This window comes from Anolis carolinensis, chromosome 2 (assembly GCF_035594765.1).
Source record: "Anolis carolinensis isolate JA03-04 chromosome 2, rAnoCar3.1.pri, whole genome shotgun sequence".
Lineage (NCBI taxonomy): Eukaryota > Metazoa > Chordata > Lepidosauria > Squamata > Dactyloidae > Anolis > Anolis carolinensis.
The window spans coordinates 271328249-271350445 of NC_085842.1; positions in this window are offsets into that span (position 1 = coordinate 271328249).

The window sequence follows — 22197 nt, forward strand, 5'->3', positions numbered from 1 at the left end:
ATGGCAGTGTAGATGGGGCCTGTTTGACTCCTAGCATTGATACATTTTGGTACATACCCCTTTTTGTCTGCATTTATGGGGTAAGCAAGGACAACACAGTTCTTCCCATTCTGTAAACAATTTCCTCCCATTCACTTGATCTGATCTAAATGAGGATTTAGTTTCAGTTCCTTTTTAGAAAAAATTATCAAAATATGCATGTTTGGGTTGGAAAGGATTTGTTGATATTATGTGCCCTCAAATCATTTCAAACTTATGACAGGTGAACATAGAATTGTTTTTCTTAGTAAGATTTTCCATTGTCTTCCACTTAGGCTGACTTAGGAAAGAGCCTTTAAACCAGGCATGGGCAAACTTTGGCCCTCCAGGTATTTTGGACTTCAACTCCCACAATTCCTAACAGCCAGTAGGCTGTTAGGAATTGTGGGAGTTGAAGTCCAAAGCACCTGGAGGGTCGAAGTTTGCCCATGCCTGCTTTGAACTGCTCATTCAGAGAAGCCCAGTACCCCCCTAAACTACAAGTCTCAGAATTCTGCAGGAGGCAGTCACAGCATTTAAAGTGGATTAAAGTGGAAAAACGCTCAAGTGTGATGAGACCCAAAGTATGACTTGCTCAAAAGTCTCCCACTGGCTTTCCATTGGTGAGCAGGATTCAAATCCTGGTTTCCCAAAGTTCTATCCCAAAATGCAAACCACTAGACTATGATGGCTTGGGAGTTTAGCCTTCATCACTTCTGGTGACTAAGAATGTGAAACTAATGGGTGTACTCGGTTCCTATTCAGTTTTCACATATGGTGTCTTCTTAACGATAGAAACATGGTTAAGAAAGGCTACCTGCAACCTGAATTGTCAGAAGATGTTGAATAAAGAGCTTGTGAAAATAGATAAGTGAAATTCATAGCCTGTTACAGTGTTTATCTAGTCATTTTGATGGAAGTTTATTCAGAGGGTGTCAAGGTTATGACACTCTTGGCCTCAAAATGTTTCAAAATATTTCCAACATGTCAAAATGTATCTCTAGCTTTAGGACATGGCATTTCTTGTCTTTAGTATCTTGAAGATCATTATGTTGTATCTGACAGGATCATGCTCTTTGTAATTTACACCAATGACCTGTTCACTGGGTGAAGAGCTATTTCCATCTATTCAGCACTTTCTCCCAAGATGCCTTCATTGCTTTATTATAGGCTTCATTGTACTAGCCCCTGGAGAAAATTGTGCTGATTTTAGTCATGCTTTCTCCCTTATGCCAGAAAATGACAGTTTACAAACCCTTTACACATTGTTTTACCCAGGCACTGGGTTTTACATTTCTTATAGTTTTATCCCAAAATTAGATGTTTGTTTTGTGGAAAAAATATATCTTTAAAAAATCTTTTAACAAACCAGATCGCCACAATAATGTATTAGTAGAAAAAACAGTTAGCGGGTTCAGTATACATACTCTTTTTATCTTACAGGCATTTAATATAGAAACAAATAGGATCCTCAAACCAATGGGTTTTAATAATGGATATCAGTACCACTCATATTCTTGTCACTTTTTAAAAAGTTGACTCTCTCTAAAGCTCAAAGTGTGTGTGTGTGTGTGTGTGAGTGTGAGTGTTTATGACATGGATAATTTTTTTATTTTCAATATCAGAGTACTTAAATCGCTTCATTCTTCTTATTCTTAAGTTCCTTATCCTTCTCTATGGGTGCATCTACACTGCTACAAAATGCAGTCTAGAAGTTGCAAACAATGCACCCAAGGAAAATCCAGGGTAGCCTCAAGTAAAACTTTTAATACGATTTACACTTGGGTTCAAAAAATACCCACAGAGATCCAGATCTTCCTTGAAAAAACAAATCTCTGCAGGTATCGAGGCAGTGGAGACAGGCACCTGGAATCTCTGGTGGTGTCTCCACAGTCATCCTGTATTCCCCGGGCTCAGGCAGCCCCAGGAAATGGGATGGCAGTCCCTTCCTACCCTTTTGCCCCCCATTTTCCCCTAAAAAGAAAGTGAAAGCCTCAGTAGGGTTCCTGAAGGCAGTTTCCTTCTTCACTTCATTAATGACCTAGGGCAAGGGGTCATGTGTGGCCACAAAATACAGCACAAATCAGCATTTTTAATGTCAGTTCATTCTGCATTTGTTCTGTGTGAAACCGCTCTATGTCTTCCTCCTATGTTTTATGATCTGAGTCATTTTAAGTCAGAATTTGGTATGTACTTGGTTATAAGTCCCTGGTTAGGATAAAACTATATCACTTAGTTTGGTTAGTGTAATGATTTTTGTTACAAATCAGTGCTCAAGGGACGTCTAATTGAGCAGCAAATTATGCTTTAGTTCAGCTGTGATAGGATACAGAGGTAAATTTTTAAATTCTGCTTAGTGCTCAGAAATGTTTTGGGTGATTATCTGCACATCTAAAATGCCGAGCATCTTATATAAATATTTAATTGTGATCTAAACTCTATTTCTTGCTACTTTAGGCTGGCTGCTGGTGGAGACTCACATCAGGATTTTAGAGATGCTTAGGTGAGGAATGGCAAAAAAAAAAAGTTGGGAACAATTGCTCTAAAATAAACTCATGTAATATTGCAGGTTGTTGTTGTTGTTGTTGTTGTTGTTGTTGTTGTTGTTGTTTACACCCTGCTTTTTCTCGCAACAAAAGTGATAACCCTGTACAGTGAAGTCATTCTCATATTGATTGTATGATCATGAAGTTCAGATCTGTTTTATTCATATTTCAAAGTTCATACACATCATTTGATGACAATTAGAATATCATTTGATGATTGCAACATCAAGTGCTTATTTATATTGTAAATGAGATATCAGAGGTGGACATCACATCACATCACATCAAAATTTAGTGTTTTCCAATGGAAACAATTTAACACATTCACCTGTTAGTCACTAGTTCATCACCTATCAGTGTGAGTCTGAAATGGAGATTTGAGTCCTACACCATTTCTGGCCAGCATTAATTCTGTTTTGGTGAAGACTCAACCTTAAAGGTGGTTTAAGAGAAGAGGAATAGGACAGCTGGGAAGGACCAATAATAGCAATAACAACAATAACCACTCTGTATCCATTCCCCAAATAGTCTCATTTCTTCCCACAAACACTTTCACTAATCCCATTTTTTTTTTTTTTTTGCTTCATGGGTTAGATTCAAATGCCTTTCCAAATGTGACAAAAACTTCACAACAATATGAAAGGACAGGAGATAGAGTACTAATTATATATTATAATAATAAGGAAACAGAGTGCTGATTATACAGATTTATATGTGCACAAATAAGGTACATGATTGGCATGCAGTCATCCCTCCACATTCACTGGCATTAAAGGTATCTCTGTGAAAGTGAAATACCGTGAACAAAGTGCTACTATTTTTATCTGAGATAACATCTCTCTAGGAATTTCTAGGAATCTAGCATGACTATTGCCAACTTCTGCGTGAAGCTAATCATAGAATCTGACTGGAGGACTTAGAGAATCCCAGAGAGAATCCTACTCTCTCTAGAAATCTCTTGGTCCTCCAGAATCATAGAGAAACACTGGAGGATCTGGAGATTCCTAGAGAGAGCATTTTAATTAAATCTGTGAATAATCAAATCCAGAAAAGTGAAAACCTCAATTATGAAATGACAACTGTACTTCACTTTCTAGAATCCAAAAACCCGCCTATGGCATTTGGACATCATATGAGTTAAATATATACTCGAGTATAAGCCGGCCCGAATATAAGCCAAGGCACCCAATTTTACCACAAAAAACTGGGATAACTTATTGACTCAAATATAAGCCGAGGGTGGGAAATGCAGCAGCTATGGGTAAATTTCAAAATAAGAATAGATACCAATAAAATTTCATTGATTGAGGCATCAGTAGGCTAAATGTTTTTGAATATTTACCGTATTTCAAAGAAAAACAATAAACTAGCTCTATAAGTGGAAAAGTAGGGGCAACAAAACAATATGGTATCAACAATAACCTTATAATAATAATAATAATAATAATAATAATAATAATAATAATAATAATAACAACAACAACAACAACAACAACAACAACAACAACAACAAAACTTCATTTGGATCCCACCCTATCTCACCATGGGGACTCAGGCCAGCTTCCAACATAGTAACAGGCAAATATTCAATGCTTATATAAACAATGCAGAACTAGATATAGATCTATAATTATAGATACTAATTTCACATATGCATTTCCACCTGAAACGTTTGCAAATCCACCCCTCTCTCTATGTGTGTGTGTGCATTTTCCCTGCAATATTTTAAGCCATATATATCTATATATCTATATATCTATATTTCTAGATAGATAGATAGATAGATAGATAGATAGATAGATAGATAGATATCTAGACATGTCTATATATTTGTGCGTTCATTTCTCCCCTGTAATATTTGCAAGCCCTATATATAGGTAGGTAAGAATATATTCATATCTATCCAGACATCTCTCTTTATATAGATATTTGCAGAGACTTGCAAACATATGAGGGTAAATTCATATATAAAAATAATGTATATGTATGGATACAGATACACAGATACATGGACCTATATGTATAAAAGATTTGCAAAGAACTGCAAACATATGAGGGGAAAATTCATATATAAAAATAATGTATATAGATAGATACGCATATAAAGGTACTTAGAGATTGCAAAAGCTTGCAAAGGATTAATGCCTATATATCTGTAGGAGAGTTTAACAAATATTTCAGAGGAAAATGCTTTCATAAGATTAATGAATATATATTTTTCTTCTTCCTGACTTGCAAGAGTGTCTCTCTTTTCAAAACATTCCCTTGATTAAGAGCGAGGGAGGCTTTGCAAAAGAAAACACTGATAAGGGAGGAGAAGAGAGAAATAGATCACATATTGCAAGCAATAGCCTGCAGACTCCGTTGCCAGCCTTGACCTTGACCCAATTATAAGCCGGGGGAGGCTTTTTCAGCTCATAAATAAGGGCTGAAAAACTCGGATTATCTTCGAGTATATACGGTAAATATGATTAAACAACTGATAGAAATTGATAGAATTTGGATATATTTCACCACATCTTCTGCAAACAAACAATTTATAATTGCAGTCTTAGAAGCAAACTCATACAATGCTATATTCAGATCTTGGATTTTTTTATAAGTGTTTACTTTTCGACTGGAACTGTTAGTAAGATTGCATGCCTTGCCATAAATTAGGCACAGATTCTAAGATGCTGATTCATTTGCATGGGTAAAAGGTGAATGCACAATGATTTCCACCACAGTTAACATAAACATTGACCTGATCAACTGCAGTGAACTCTCTCTGCTCTAACATAGTCATAGATTTATCATTCCTGTCTTAGCTTTGCTCCAGGTGCCTGATTAAAAAGCCCAGACCAGTGTTTGCTTTATTTCCTTGCTTTGATTTTCACTTTGGAGCACTTTACCAGGACTGCACTCTTGCCCACTCCTGCTGCTTACATGCTTTCTGGCATTTATTGTCTAGGTTTTCTTCTCAGTGTGGAAGCAACATCTAACTGCATAATATACCTTCTGCATGCAAGGATAATCCACATCTTCATCATCACTCCACTTCACTAGGTATGGCTCCTACACCACTGTGGATATAATGGCAAAGAAAGCAATCACAACAGCCCCTGGGATTGTCACGTTGCCTCAGAAGACTAATAAAATTCTTCTATCTGTTGTGAACCAAGCTCTACTTCCCAAATCCATGCAAGATGCTGAAGGCTTAGTGTGATGATGTCAGTGAAATGAACGGTTAACAGGAGTTGTGGCCATTCATCATGGCTTGCTCTTGGCCTGTTTACAGTTATGTGGGGCCGAACACTAGCACTGGAATTTTTATTAGAAAAAAATTGCTCTTCTGTATTCAGGACATATCAAATTCATAGCTCTTGCTGACAGGACTGAGAAAAATACTTCATATCTTGCAAAGATATGACATTTAATCCGCAAAATATGCAAAAACTCAATCTAGGTGGTTGATGTTTATTTGTACATTATGACATGATAAATGTTTGCAAGGTTTAGATCTGTCTCATAGCAGAGTGACATGAGCTATAAGGAGGTAAGTCATCAGGTTACCAAATGGTTACAGTTGGGAGAATCACATGTTACGGCGGCCCAAGGAGAGTGCAAAGATAAGAATATAGGACAATAATTTCGCTCATATTTTGCCTAGGACATCTGCTTATAAGAGGCAGAGGTAAAACCACAAAAGAATGTACTTTACCATAGTCTTGTACTATACCATATAGACATTATAGTTTATACTTCAATAGCCTAGTACATACCTTATAGTTATTATAATTTGTACCTTACCATTATAGCCCATTACTTTACATTATAGACAATACAACCTAGTATTTACCACTATAGCCAGCATTTCCCATCAAAATAGTATCATATCGTTTTAGTTTGGAGTATTTTACCTCATAACCATTAAAGCATAGTGTACTTCATTATAGTTTTGTACTTAGCCATCTTGATTCTGTATTGTATTAATAACCAAGTGACTTACCACAATTATATTCAAGTATTTTACTTCGTACTATACAAATATAGTCAAGTGTTTATTTTCAGTGTAAATAACTTCAATATATTATTTTGATTCACCTTTTGGGTGTCCTGACTGAAGTTAACTTTGTCTTTGTTTCAGTAAATTTATTTGGTTAACTTTATCCAGTCTCAAGGGTCTTTATTTTAAGAACTGAAGTACATCAGAGGGTATACCGATAGCCATCGGGTAGTCAGACATATAGTTTTCTTTTTCCCCAGCATGCCATGACACATCCATTTACATCCTATGCCCAGAATTTATTATGTTACCTGTTCATATTTTTTCTTCAGCTTCAAGAAGCTTACATGCATTTTAATTACACAATCATCATTTTACACAATTCTAAACAAATCCATAAATGGTGCAGGATTTGGATTTTCCCTTGGTTTGCAGACACATTAAGCAGCTTCCCCTGGGTTGAACCACATTAGCCTATGTGTGTTTTATAGCTGCCTGCAGACTGATGCAAACTCACACTGACCTAAATAGTTAGTATAGCTGGAACCTCACCTTCAAAGGACAGAAAAAAAAACCCAAGTCTTCTCTGAACAAATCTTGCCAAGACAACCCCATGACAGATTTGTTTTAGAGATCCATAAGTTGGAAATAACTTGAAGGGACGCAACAACAACAATGATTCCAACAGATATTTGAGCATATTTTTCCTGTGTCAGATTTTTTCTATTCTTAAACTAAGGTGCAAGCAACAGAGGTGGACAAACCTTGGAGTAACTTAACTCCATTCAGTTGTCATTCTCAGGAGGTGTGAAATGGATCTCCCTATGGGGAAAATAGATCCAGCAAATGTATTTTCTATTCTTAGTGGGCTAGAGAAGACTGAGAAAGATAAGTCCCAATTTGCTACTACTTAAAGACCAGAACAGCTTAATGGTGTGTTATGAGCATCTGCATTCTCAGAATTTGAAATTATGTGCCCTTGAGGATTTATGCTCCCACCCTACAGCAAGGATGCAGACACATAGGATATAAAGAGACCTGACTTTCTTAACTTGAAATGAATGTGCAAAGGTTCAATCGTCTTGGCATAATTAATACAGATCTTAGAAGCTATCACATTTCTAGCACAGGGTATTACAGTAGTTCAGCTACATGATAAGGGTCCGAATTGCCCGCCAAGTTATTATCACACCAAGATAATAAGGGCTGGAGTCTGGAGATGCCTCTTAAGTGACAGCGTACAGCACTTACCACAGATGTTATGTGTTATTTCATGCATGGAAACGTATGAGCATTACAGTATAATTCCACTTGGCTTCAGAAATAAAAGATAATTACTATTATGTGGTTAGTGTCCCCAAAACAAAGACACCAACGTATCTAAAGTATTATTTTGTGTAACATATTGTCCCATTCAGGTGGGAATCTCACTTCATAAAAACAATGAATAAGAGTAGTTTTAAAATTCTGTGAAGTTGAATATTATTAGTTCTAAAACACATGAATATCAAATAAATGTGTGATGTTGTATGGTTCAAACAAATATCTCTGTCTCTTTTCCCCCTTTGCTTATATCAACTGATAAAAATTGAAAAGGTGTTTTATTGGTAATGGTAAGATAGATATTGAAGATTTAAATAAATATATAGTGCAAGCATTCTAGATTTTATTTGTTTTGATGATAAATAAAATCAAGATTTTTTTTCATTTCTAAACTCAATTCTTAGTTCTGAACATATCCTATATGCTGTACTCAGAAATCTAGAATCTAGTCTAGAAATCTTTACAAATCAACCCAAAAAACTTGGGTTGACTTATTCATTTGAGTACTGTACTCTATCTCTTTTATATAAAAAAGAACTGTTCCTTTCTCTGAGTAGTGAAAGGTGAGCACATCCTGGAAGAACCAAAAACCTCACCCCCACCCTCCACTCTGCTGTTGTGCCTCTTGTGGCCTTTTTAAATGTCTGGGTGAGTAAATGCTGGTGGCTGGGGTAGCTGCTCCCCTAAAGTAGCATTTGTTTTCCCCCTCTCTGCAGAACAATAGTTGACTTGGTTATTGTATGTCTTTCGGGCTGTGTGGCCATGTTCCAGAAGTATTCTCTCCTGACGTTTCGCCCACATCTATGGCAGGCATCCTCAGAGGCCGTGAGGCATGGATAAACTAGGCAAGGAAAGGAAAAAATATATATCTGTGGAGAGTCCAGGGTGTGGCAAGAGTCCTTTGTCACTGGGAAGCCAGCATTAATATTAATTAATTAATGAAACATTAATGCTGACTTTCCAGTGACAAAGGACTCTTGCCACACCCTGGACTCTCCATATATATATATATATATTTTCCTTTCCTTGCCTAGTTTATCCATGCCTCACAGCCTCTGAGGATGCCTGCCATAAATGTGGGCAAAACGTCAGGAGAGAATACTTCTGGAACATGGTCACAAATCAATAATTTTGGCCCACAAACCTACCCTCAATGTATACATTAAGTCAATTCATACAGGAGTTTCAGGTGGTTTCTTCTTCTGGTCTTGTTGCCATCTCACCTCTGAAATAACGAGACCACACAATAAATATGGGTTAAAATATGGGTTAAAGTATGGGTAACTTTTATTAATGTTACCTAATTAAGCTTTATGCAGAGAATTTGCAGCGCTTTGCAGAGAATTCTAAAGGGTGGCATGAACTTGGTGTGGATAAAGCCAAGTTAGTGGCCCTCCCTAGTTCACCCCTCAGCTAATTTGGGCAAAACACCTGGGGCCCCAGCTACAATAATCCTGGGCAATCACTAGGGGAAACATAACAGAGAATTCTGTTCCAAGAAATTATTGAGGCCAGACTCTTCCCTTTCCAAGGCCATTTCAATTTGCTCTCACCTGGGTTATTTGAACCGCAGGTGAGAGTTTCCGTTCCTGGCCTACACCACAAAAAGAGTGTCTTAGGTGTACACCAAAATTATAAACCCCTTGCTGATTTCCACCTGTTGGCCTATTTAAAACCACACCATCCCAATTTGTCCTATTCAAACAGTACAGGGTAGGTGGAAAAAAAACTTGAACATTGGGAGGGGGGGAGGGAATTTCTACCCAGTCCCAAAGGCAGCCAATCAATTATACTGTTAATGGGTGGGAGGGTGGGTCAGCTTCAAACTTCTGAATGAGCTAAAGAGGGCGGGCTGCTATACTAGCTATTTTCTCAAGTCTCTCTTTGGGGGAGGTGGCAAAGCAGAATCACCCCCCAGGGAGGGGGAGTTAATTCTCAATGTTTTTGCATTTCCTTTTCTTTGACATGTAAATCATCTCATGCATATACTGATACTTCTTACTATAAGTACAATGCACAAACACAATTTTACATTGTATTTAGTTTATTCACATTAATTGCACCACAATTAGGTGTTAAAGCTCCAGTTTCAATATATGAATCCATTTACGTGATGAAGAGTGTCCACCATCTCCACTACATGAGGAGCAGAGCTACTTTACTAAAATCCAGAATACTTTACTAAATCCAGAGTTAAATAGAGATTATGAGAATACCAATTGTAGTATTAAAACTGACAATTCATAAGATTCTTTCTGATACAAATATACTGGCAAATGGTTAGCATGGAATATGATGAATGCATAATTAATGCGTGAAATATGATAAGAATTTGTTACCTCAATTCAAAAACAGAATCTGGAATGGTAAAATACCAATCTCTTACTTTTAGCATATTTTCATTATGAGATTAACTTCCCAGTGTCCTCAGAGACTGAGACATTCTTCTATCCTTTTTAAATAGTAATATGCATCTTCCACTCATATTTGTGCTCCTGAAATGCCATACCATAAGGGGAATTTATGTTGTTACAACCCTCCAGGAATAATCATTTCTCTAAATAATGGGGCAGGGTGCCCTGCTTTAATGGAAGTATAAATACAATTCAGTTATCGAGAGTCCAAGTGCTACAATCAGAAGGAAGTCAAGCTGTGGTATCAGAAAGAAAATATGTTGTTGAGTGCCTACAGGTTGTTTCTGACATATGGTAACTCTACAGAAAACCTATCATGGGGTTTTCTTGGCAACAATTGTTCAGAGGTGGGTTGATTTTGCCTTCCTCTGATGCTGAAAAGTGTGACTTGTCCAATATTACCTAATGAGTTTCCATGACTGAGTAGGGATGTGAATTCCAGTCTCCAGAGCAGTAGCCCAATGCTGAACCACCTACACCACACTGGCTGTCTTGGTCAGAAGGAATATAATATTGAAAAGAATTGTGACTAGTGAGTAGTACCTTCAAGATTGAGATTATCCAGAAGCATATTCCAAGTTATCCATTCTTTCTTCAATCATGGTAAAGATGAATGTTTATTTTTAAAATTAAAAATCTTTGAGAGATCATGGCATACTATTTATAGAAATTTAGTTGCCTCTGCAGTGTGCAGTGCACATGCTATACAGATTGATAGTGCTGGGGATCAACAGAACATATCTGATTTTGTCAATTCCTAGAATGATTTTTTTTCAACTATACTGGTTAGCATTGGCCCACTAGGACTGACTTCTTTTCTCTTCCTTTGAGCTACCTGGCCTTTACCAGCTTTCCATCTGTCTTCGTTACACTTGGGAGTTCACAGTGACAAAGTCTGAGAACCCTTGGCTGAAATCCAATCATACAAAATAAAGATTCATTCCATTCTTCCAGAATAAGTTTAAGAAGCGATGGCTGTAGTAGAACAACCTAATGGCATACAAAATAAAACAGAACAGAACTATATTATACTTGATCTAGAGCGCATTTTGTAGAAACATGAATTGGAAGTTATTATAGCAGTATGACATTTTCATTATAAACCCCTATTTTCAGTGCTTCATAATTCAGCAACAGGCATTTGCTCTAGGGTAAAACAACATAGGAGCTTTCAGGCTGGCAAAAAAGAATGTCTATGCATGCATGCTTTTCTGTTGAAATATAGAAGGAAAGGGAAAAGAAATTCAAGATTTTAGGCCACATTTGATTGAATTTATTCTTGTTTGCTTCCCACAACAGCAACAACCCATTTTAAAGAGTGCCTCCGATGATTTAAGAACAAAAATAATTATGCAGAAGATATTACTTCTGCTGCTTCTACTAGCTATATGTATGCATTTCAGTTGAAACTAAGTTAATAGAAATCAGTGAGGTATATTAGAAACTGGAATCAATGGGACAAATTCTGTGGGCCTTGTAGGTTATATAATCCAGCTCTTTTGCAGGTAATCCAGAACTAAGGTATGTCAAGAGATGACAATCCACCACAAGAACCATCCAGTCCAGCTCCCTGCCATGCAGGAACACATAATCAAATCACCTCTATTTAAAAACTTCCAGAGAAGTAAATTCCATCATACTCTGAGGGAGCATATTGCACTGTTGAACAGCTCTTACCATCAGGAAATTTTTCCTAATATTTGGGTGGAATCTCTTTTCCTACAATTTGAATGTATTGCTCTGTATCCTAGTCTCTAGAGCAGCAAACAAGCTTGTCCCCCCCCCCCCCCCATATGACATCCTTCGTAACATTGATATTGATTCATAAACATTGATATCATTTCCCCTGTTAAGCTTTTCTTCTCCAAACTAAACATACCCAGCTCCTTAAGCTACTTCCCTTAGGGCTTGGCTGCTAGACCTTCATCATTTTGGTTACTCATCTTTGGATACATTCCACCTTGTCGATATACTCCTTGAATTGTGATGTCCAGAATAGGAATGTCGACCTTTTCAAATAGGGGAGCCGCCCTCCCCTCAGTGCCATTTTGCCAGCAGGTGTGGCAGCAGCATGAACAAAGGGGAGACTCTGTCACCCCGCATGCTTTTCCAGTGTGGTGTAGCTTTCCCCATCATACAGGGGAATGTCGCCCCAATTAGGACAGAAGCGTGCTGGTTTGATTGGAATCAGCACAACACAGGAGGCCTCCGAAGTTGCGGGGAAAGCGTCCAGTGACACTTTCACCCCACTTGGGGGTGGAGTCACAGCCAGAAGTCATGCGACATCATATGATAGCTGCCGTGGCGCTCCATCCCCAAAGACGGCTCTAAGTGTCCTAGGATGCTTATTTTCAGCAATATCATGAGGTTGATAGTATTCCTGGTGAGGTCTGATACTGATTTCCCTCAATCTTGACACTACGTTCCTACTGATGCATTCTAGAATTCTATTGGCTTTTTAAAGAACACACTCTACTATTTCCAATATATTTTCACTTGTTAGCTATAATTTATTGAATCAACCTTCTAATAATACTGACAGCACACTGAAAGTAAATTGTTTCTGTATTTAGAGATAGTTACTGACTACAGAAATGAAGATGTAAAAAAATCCAAAGAGGTTACTGTAAAGTAATGAAGAACAAGGGCCCTGGGCACAGATCTTATCTACTGCAAATCTAGGAGTGTATCTACACTGTTGAATTAATGCAGTTTAACATCATTTTAACTGCCATGGTCCAGTGCTATGGAATCTTGGGATTTGTAATTTGGTGCAGCACCAGCTCTCTTTGGAATAGAAGGCTAAAGAGCTTGCAAAACTACAACTTCAGCTATAGAAATTACAGTAGTGTCAAACTGCATTGATTCTACAGCATTTGATGCACCATGGGTCAACTAATGTTTGGATCATATAAAGGTGTGCTTTTTCTGGCCCACAGGTCTTTAGTCTCAGCAGAAAAAAAGCAAGCTGGACTGACTTCTAAAAAATTCTGAAAGCATTAGAAAAAGATAACTTTAAAGTGCAGCTGGAAAATGTAATTCTAGTTGCCATTTTAGGTCATCAATCCAAGGTTGATACTGAACTGGTCAAATAGCTACTTCCAGATAGATGGCCACCTCAGAAATACATAAGAATAGGCACAGTAATTTTCTAAGGACAAATGACTGAATTCTTTCTACTTGTAAATTGGACTCTGCACTCCAAATAGAGACTGATGGGCCAGAAGGTCCTTCCAGACAGCATCATAGTCTGGGTCAAAGAAGTGGGGCAAAAAATCACAGCACCTGACAGCAAGTCCAAACATAGAGCTGTCAGTCCCAGTAAAAATTGACACTCCAAAATGCACTGGACCTTTTATGCGCTCATGCAGATATCTAAATGTGCACACAAGCAGATTTCTTATTATCTCTCATCACCCTATGGTAAATTCAAGCTCTGTTTGATTTCATAAACATCAGAACAAAGGAATGGTTGCAGAGAGTTCTAATTGTAATTGCTTTTCACTTGTGCTTCCATTTAGCCATCTGTTTGTCCATGGCTCCATTTGTTTACAGCCCTGATCACCTGTTTTGGGATTTTAAAATGTGGATGTGCACTGAAGCAGTCAACACCAGCAAATAGGAATGAAGTCAAGTATTTTCCTTGACTGTAGGGATGTACAGTCATGCAAATGTATACATTTTTTGGTTGAAATTGCATTATAAGCACACTTTTTAAACATGTGTTTTTCAGCTGTTATTCCAAATCATTGCACATTTTCCTCAAACATCATTAAGCCACTCCCCTCCTTTTATCCCAGTTTCCTTCATGTTTTAGGGCCTGTGTAGAAGGGCCCAGAGTGTTGGCTTTATATACTTGGATAGCTGGAGAAATGAATTGATGATGAGTAAAGAAAAATCTCAGAAAAACTGAAAGAAAGCTGTTGGCCAAGATTAATAGAACTACAGTAGAGTCTCACTTATCCATTACTCACTTATCCAATGTGCTGGATTATCCAACACATTTTTGTAGTCAATGTTTTCAATACATCATGATATTTTGGTGCTAAATTCGTAAATACAGTAATTACTACGTAGCATTACTGCGTATTGAATTACTTTTTCTGTCAAATTTGTTGTATAACATGATGTTTTGTAGCTTAATTTGTAAAATCATAACCTAATTTGATGTTTAATAGGCTTTTCCTTAATCCCTCCTTATTATCCAACATATTCGCTTATCCAACGTTCTGCCGGCCCGTTTATGTTGGATAAATGAGACTCTACTGTATTTGATTCCTTCCCTGTTCCAACTAGAAACAAGTATTTCGTATCAGAACAATAAATGTTTCAAAACTTGTTTAATGTTATTCTCATTTAAGAATCATTTAGGTTTCCTTTGATCTTTTGGAATTCCGGAACTTGGGTCTTGTTATAACTAATGCTTTATTCTCAGAACAATATATCCCAACTGCACATATTAAATTATTGAGTTTTCCATATAGAATGAGATGAAAGCACAGCATCACCACCATATAAAGTATTTGAATTTTAATATTTGATAGTTAAGGAGCATGAGAACTAACCTGACAAAGATGTGACACTAAATTGTTCAGAAAAAGGTTAAATAAAAATAGAACCTTGTTAATACAACTGGTTTCATAAGCTTTGTATAGTATAATGTTGTACATATCTACTCAGAGTTAAGCTTATTAAGTATCTAAATATGTTCGTGATTATGGCCTTCCCTGCATCCAACAAAGGCCAAGGATAAGAGCACCATTCAGTGGGTTTCCTTGACCCCACAAAATACTGGACTAAAGACCTTTATAGATACAGTATCTTTGGTCATATCAGGGAAGTACAGTAATCTCAAATAAAAATAAGAGTAGAAAAATAAAAGAGGAAAGGAGGCATTTGTCCTGTAATTGACACCACTGCATAAAGGTCTTCTTGAATGGCATTGTTTATAGTATGGCACTGGTGATAATATGCTCAGACACAAGTCATGGCCTGAGTCAGTAAACCCATAGTCCCATGAACCATATGACAAATGGACATCACATGAAACTTTAGGAGAATTACAAGCAGAATTACAAGCACTGGCAGCTTGTAGGCCTTGTGTTAGTGTAGCAATGGAATCCTCTCCAAATTTTGGTCTGAATTTTAAATAAATTGTTTACAACCTGTGCTGGGGATAGAATTCAGCATCTTGGGCTGGTATTTTAAAGAGATGTCAAAACTTCAGGAAGTGTTAGCATCCCATTGATATAGGAATAGGTAGTTGTGACTGACTGCAAGACTTGTACAAGTGATAAAGCCAAAGTTGAGCAATGGTATACAAACTCAGTAACAACACAACAGTAACTTCATAGTATTGAATGCACTACTTTATTCTTGAAAATGCATTGAACTGCAGCGTTTTCTTGTTCATGGCCCCCATTCAAACCTCAAAATTATAGTGCTTTTATTCCACTTTAGCTGCCATTATTTCATCCTATGAAACATTGAGATTTGCAGTATAGGGAAAAGTATTTAGAATTCTCAACAGTGGTCAGAAGCCTCCTTTGGGTTCAACCACTCCACCCATTCACAACCAATCTCAAAATGCCATTGGGTTTCTGAGCAGGTGCATTTCAAGCCTTCTGCAGAGCTGAAACCAAATATAATGTTATGGTGGATGTTGCATGCAATTAGGTTAGGGAGATATAAGTTTTTCCCCACTTCTTTACTGCTTTAGACTTAAAGACACACTATTTTGGGTTACTAAGGGATGAGTCCATAAAATATTAAGAATATATTAGCATAAGCTGTCTTGGAATGTGTTGGAAACACTTTCTTTAGTTGGACATCTCTCAATAAGGCAGAATGGGGCTGGACTGGAGGGACCCATTAAAGGACCATCTGGATGTCACCTACCCTCCTACCATTTCTCATGTGGGAAGACAGAAGGAGGGGAAGGAAGAGAGAAGGAGGAGGAGGCCGTAAGGCAACACAAGGCACACACAACACCAAAAAGGAAAGAAAGATGGAAAGGTCCAAGAAAGTGCCTGAGACACAAAGGGACACAACACAGATACACACAGAAGAGGAGGAAAACGCCCTTCCTGAGCCTCTATTTAAGGGGGAAGTGGCTCTATGGTTTTCAAGGAATTGTTTTGGCAAAGCAAAAGCATAAGGAAATAATTTACTGACTGTCCTTCTTCTGCAGAGAGCAAAAAGTAATAGCGGAACTTTCCCTCAGAGGAGCATTTAGGCTCCTCCCACAAATTATGTAACCGTATCATTTTAAAGCTGAGAACAACGAATGGCATGGCATATGCCATGGCAACCAGCTCTGGAACCGTAGAAAAATATAGCTGTTTCAAACACTTTAGAAACTGAAATAATGCTCTTCCCTACACTTGAAGGCAACGTCATGTGATGAACACAGTAGGTTGCAGTGCCTTAAGTGGATGGTTCAGTAAAATTGCAGTAGATTTTCATGCATGTGATGGATAGATTGGTATGAGCTCCAAATCTACCTGGCTATTTACATTTTGTTACATTTTAACTTCCATGGCAACATTCTATGGAATTCTGGAATCTGTATATTAGTAAGATCCAAGAGCTCTCTGACAGCAAATTCTAAATTCCTCTTCCTGAACTGCAACTCCCAGAATTTCACATGATCTTGCCATGCCAGTTCAAGTGAATGAAAGCACTATAACTCTATAGTGTAATAAGTTCCCAGAAATGGTGGTGATATCTTGCTTTCATCATAATCAGGACAATGCCACATTTACCACTATCAGTGGGATACTAAGCACCTCAAATAACCACTTTAAAATTTGGTCTGAACACAGAGTAGATTCATCGTACTACTGAAATGGAAGACACCATCCACCACTGCCTAAATATTTTAATTATTCTACAATGAAAAAAATACATATGTAGTAAAATTACGTGAAATATCTGTAAATTAATCTTGAACTTTTCCCATCAATTTGTTTATAGAAAGTATAAGTGTATAACACCCCTGACATTACTATAATTACTATAGTTGTCAGAAATGAAGTCTCAGCAATTACTGCTCAGTTAGCAAATTAAACAGATTGCAAGTCAGAATAAGACCGGAAAAAAGAAAACACCATATTCCTAGGTCTCATCATATAGAAGGTTGAAAATCCAGAGAATCAAATTTCAAAAATTTAAATAAAGCTATATGTAACACATATTTTAATATTTTTAAGAGAGTGTTTTATTTTCTATGTATGAGAGAAACAGGATTTTCTTTGAATACTATTTCCATCACCTCTAATGCACATAGAGTTGTGTGTGAGAAAAGAGGTTCCGCTCTTTTAACATCAAAGTGAGATATCATTCTGGGCATGTACTTAATCTCACAATATTGGCTTGTATACATGAGAGAGCTGATAGTGGCTATTTTAAGAATTGGGTGAAGGAGGACTGAAGTAACTTCTGTTGACATAAACTCTGTAGGACACCCAAATATAATGTGGAATTCAGGTGACACCATTGCCTTTTACATCATCTCCATTTCTAACAAATCTAGCTCTTCTAATAGAATGATGAAGCAGCAGTCTCAGTTAGAATAATGAAAAAGGCAAAATACTGTTAGTTGTTACTGTTGTATTGTTACTTTCAATAATAGTGAGAGACAACTAGAACACTTTTAAGATATATGTCAAAATAACTCGGTAGCTCTGGATATTATAACATTTCACTGGAGTGGAGAATGTGGATGTCATTTGTTGCTCTGCCTCATTGGCAAATTTTCCCAGGCCATCTATGATACTTTCAACTAAAATTTTCCAGCAATTGGGAATAAATCTAATGCAGAAGGGAACCAGGGCCATTTATCTCACATACTTTTGCAAGCTGCACCTTGCACAGCAAGCCAAATGCTTCTGCTTTTCTCTGCAGTTGCTCTCAAAATGGTGAGAAGAAATATCACATCCCTTCCTATGCCATTTCAAGAGGGAAAGAGTGCTATTTGGAAATAGTAAAGGGTTCTGGGACCAAACATGGTAGATGTTAGGTTTCACTTACTGATGTTAGGTTTTAATTTAATGTTAGGTTTTAATGTTATTTTCATATGCAGGATTTCTCTGGGATTTCATGTAAGTATTTGTTTGTTTTATGGAGGCATTGAGTGTTTGCTGTTGCCCTGAGTTGCCTTGGAGAGATAGGTCGGAATACAAATAAAGTTTTGTTGTTGTTGTTATGACTTTATTGTTGGACTACAGCTCTGGAGATCAGGGTTCATATTTCTACTCAACCATGGAAACCCACTGGGTGACCTTGGGCAAGTAACATTATCTCAACCTCAGATAAAGACAAAGGAACTTCCCTCCCCAAAACAAAAAAAATCCAGCCAAGAAAACCCTATGTTAAGGTAATCACAAGTTGGAAATAACTTGAAGATATAAAACAACAATGAGTTTTGGTGTTACACTCCAAGGCAGCGAGAGCACTGAAAACCAACACAGAGGCCAATAACAATATAATATCTTTATTAAAGCAAATAAAGTCCCAAAAAGAAATAAGCAGCAAAGTTGAATAAGCAGTTGACCTTTCAGGAAAGATCAAAATTAGTCCAATAAATGAAAGTCTTGTGTCCAATATTAGAGTCCAAAGTCCAGAAACCGAAACACACTCAAATTCGGCTCGAGTATTGAGTGGGGAAAAGGAATCAAAGAGGCATTAAAAGTTCTCTGGAGTCAATGTCTAAAAGCAGGATTTCAAAGCAAGGCAGGAACTAGATGAAAAGGAGCTGAAACGCAGTCCAAACTTGGGCAAGAGGTAGACCGGCGCCCGATCTACTCAAGAGTAGTGCACCTTCAGGCCGCTTGGATTCCAAGAGCTAGAGACGATGATGCTTCCCAGTCAGAAGTAAAGTTGACACTGCGAAGGAAAGTTCTCAGCACAATACTTTTATTGAAGTTCATAAGCTCCCCCAATCCAGGTGCCTGACTCCCTAAAACTTCCCAAGAGAACTGAGCTTGTCACAGTCACCACGCCAGGTGTCTAACTCCCAAATTCTTCCCAAGAGAACAGGATTTAGCCATAATCTCCATGCTCCGCTAATCTGGCGCTTCTCCGTAAGCTTTGTCTATGTGATCTTTCTGTTTGCACAAATGCTCTGCAATCAAACACTAAACCTTCCGGAGAATCTGGGAGAGCCGGCACAGTTTCAAGGGCATCCTTAATTGGCTCTGGCTCAGAGATGTCAACATGAGGCATCTGGAAAGGACTTGAATCTTGCTGACATGGGAGAAAACCAAAGTCTTCTTCGTCCTGGACCATAATGGCCACAGGGTCAGGGGCCAAAGGTGCCCTAGGCATCACATTTGGGCTGTTTTCAGATATGGGTTGTTTTCACATATTTATGTAATTTAACATAATTTTGAGACTAGGAGTTGCCAAAATTTTGCTGACATCTTGTAAAAATTGTTGACCTTGTAGGAGGGGGTAAAAGTGGGGTTCAGGAAGCACATGAAGTTTATTGGCCTCACTGACCACTCCTGATCTAATGGTTAGGTGATTGATGAGTCTGACCAGTCACCTGATTCCCTCCGTCCTAGAATAACTCTATCTGTAACTGGTGATATGTTTGTAGATGGTAGGCTTAAAACCTCCAGTGCAGCCATCACAATTCTACAAGTACCAGTCAGGGACTTCTCATGACAAATGTGTCTTTTAGAAAAGTAGTTGCCACCATCTTTGTGTAAGTCAGATCAATAGAAGCAGGTAGCAACAGAAATGGATGTTCGGTGTCACATACTAATTTATCCTGGGAGTGGCCCAAACATTCTGTTGGAAGCAACTGGTCAATCTATTCCTGTATAACCCATAAAGTCAGTTTATACTGACACCTGCTTGAATTAAAGAAAAGTGACAGAACTGAAGCTGAAGAACTCCTTTCTCTGTAGTGGGTTTCTCAATCTACTATTACTACTACTACTACTACTACTAATAATAATAATAATAATTGTATTTTTGTATCCCGCCCCATCTCCCCGAGGGGACTCGGGGCAGCTCACATGGGGACCAAGCCCAACAACATATAATAAAATACAGTGGTATAAAATACACAGTATAAAATACAACAATATAAAATACATAGCAATCACAACAGATTAATATATCAACTCTACAATACAGCTTCACAGAGTAAAAGCATGCCCATTGAACAGAGGCGATATCATGGCACATGGCAGTATTAGAGGCTTGGCCTTGCTCATCAATATATTAATTACTTAAATCCATTATTTGATGTTGTTTCTTATCTTCCTCTCCTTTATTATTTACCAAAAATCTGAAGTCTGCTTAAGGGATTCTGCAATTTATTCTACAGTTGAAGTTGCTTGGGTATAAATTCCATTCATATGATTTCTCTCTAACAAGAAGATGCAAACAAAGTTACCTGCCAATCAGACTGCATTTCCTTTTAACATTCTGCTTGCAATCTATCCCCACTGCTACAGGTATGTAGCAGGGAATTGCATTACCTGGAAAGGCACTTGCATTGAAATAGTAATAAAGAATTAAAAAACATGTTCTGGCTTCAAGCACATTATTGTTGATTTACTGCTCAATAAATACAACAAGCTTCCACTGAGGCTCACAAGTCAATGGAGAGAAACAATACAAAGATAGGGCCCTGATTAGATGCTTGCCTAATTAGTAAGCAAGACTGATTAGCGATATTTGGTATGACTTCCAAGCCATGGTTTTCATTCCTTATATCTTGGAGTCTGGAAAGTTGCATCAGAAAAGGCAAAGCAGACTGCCCTTGGGAAAGCATTAGAATGTAATATGATCTATCAAAGACACTGTGAATAGTTGTTATGTGCTATCGTAAATCACCTAATAATGACACATAACAACGTTGGAAACCACATTTATTTAACAATTCTCTTGCCTCAGAAATACCAATTTGATCTGTTTCATTCTGATGAAACATTTTTTGTGAATGATAGACATCCCATAGCAACAACTGGATATTATATTAGATTAAATTTTCCTATGAGTACTGCCTGATTATGCTTTCCCCCACCATATCATATACACATCATTCACATGCTATTGATATAGGTAAAGGAAGAGATGCACACAAGCTACTGCAATCTTCTATTTCCTAACAAGTCCTGATTACTAAACAGTGTCTGTAACATGTTCAGAGTGATAATTCGGGGGGGGGGGGGGGAATGGTGTGTCTTCATCCTGACTGGAATAGGGTAGTAACAATGGATTTCTCCATAATCATGGTAGAGCTATCTGCAGTTGGATTACATTAATGCTCGAGATGTCAATTAGAGGAAGAACTCTCATTTTGTGATTCAGGACTTGTGAGTACATGGACAACGAGTTCATTTAGAAAAGAAATTGAAAATGCAGAAAGGAGGAGATTAAGGAGAGCACCAAAGAGGAAAACACTCAAGAAGAATAAAAACCCTGAGTGCATCAGCACAACGTATCCACTTATTTCTTGATTTCAGGTTTCTTAGAAAATTAAAAGAGAACAACAGCATAATCAGTCAAACCAACAGAAGTTGCTTTTCCTAAAGAATGCAGCTGGGGACAACCAACAATGTGCTGTTGATGTCATCAAGGATTTTTCCTGTTTATACCTTTCAGATTAATGCTGTGGTGATTCATGGTGCCATTGGCATTATTTTTATACCAAGAAAAGTAGGATCAAGTATGCATACTTAGATACTTCTGCATCAGAAGAGATGTCCTATGATAGCAAGCAGAAGTCGAAAAGATAGCCACTGAAAGGAACCTTCTTGCAGAGACCTCTTGGGAGAAAATCTGTCTTGTACCAAGTGACATCACTGGTCCATCTAACTCGGTATCTATATTGACTGCCTGGCATTTCTTTGCCATTTTTCAGAGAAAAGACTTTATTCCTGCCTGGGGGCAT